Raw genomic sequence first — 1,154 nt, forward strand, 5'->3', positions numbered from 1 at the left:
GCCCCGGTCTCCTGGCAACGCGCGCGCGCCCTCTTCGCGCTCCCGCCCGCCGGGCGCGCGCAGGCCGTTGGCCGAGGCGGTTGTGGCCGGGCCGGGCCTGCCCTGCTCTGCACTGCCCTGCTCTGGTCTGCTCGGCCTGGCCCGAGGCGGTGCCGGCTGCACGGCGCTCCCCTCAGAGCGGGTGTTGTTCTTTGTGCCACTGCGCTCCGGGCCGGGGCGTCCGAAAGCACCGAAGAGCGGTGCTCTGTCACGCAGGGCGGGTTCGCTGAAGCGGGTAAAAGCCTGAACACAAAGGCTGCGGTGCCGCAAACCGCAGCCAGCAGCAGCTCGCCTCGAAAGGCCGCGCCGGGAGCTGCGGTGTGCGAACGCTGCTTCGTCGGTTTCGGCCTTGGACGGGATGGGCGGCCGGGGGCAACCGGAGCGAAGCCCTCCGGTCCTAACCTGCCCCGCTGCCACGGGGGGCACAGCCGCGCTACTACAGAGCCTGACTCCGAGTGGAGCCTCGATGGAAACTGATGCTTTCTGGGTTTCTCTTCCACGTGTGTGGGCTTGAGCAACAGCATCTCTTGGCACGCTTGCAGGATGCATCCATAATCTGCTCTAAACTGGTCGTCCGTGAGCCTCTTAACTTCTCTCGGCTGGGACGAGCCGAGAAGTTCAGCCATTACGGAATGGATGGACACACAGGGCGATGGCACGAGAGCTGTAAGGATGAATCACTTATCAGATGCTTAACGTGTGGTCCCTACATTGTACTTAATTCTGGCATCTATCTAGTTTGCAGTCTTAAACGGAGCTTTGTAAATAATGGAAGTTGCAACAGACACCAAATGAAGAGAAAGTCATGGATCTGCTTGATATGTTCAGTGCCATCTGTGTTAACAATTGCAAAAGATAAGGGATCCTTTCTTTGCTGTACAGTGCCACACCAGTTTTGCTGAAGTATGTTCCAGTGAAATCTGAGGCCACAAAAGCAGACATCTCTGTGGTAAAAAATAAATATGTATATATCCAATCTTCAAAAGCAAGGTTAGTGCAGAAGATGCAGGGGTATGCTGCTCCACAGCGCATTGAGTTTGAGGAGGGGCGACTGTAACAGCACACAATTTGCCATAGGAAGAAACCACAGAAATGAAAAGAGGAAGAATCCAGGC

This window comes from Meleagris gallopavo, chromosome 1, assembly GCF_905368555.1.
Source record: "Meleagris gallopavo chromosome 1, MGAL_WU_HG_1.1, whole genome shotgun sequence".
NCBI classification, from domain to species: domain Eukaryota; kingdom Metazoa; phylum Chordata; class Aves; order Galliformes; family Phasianidae; genus Meleagris; species Meleagris gallopavo.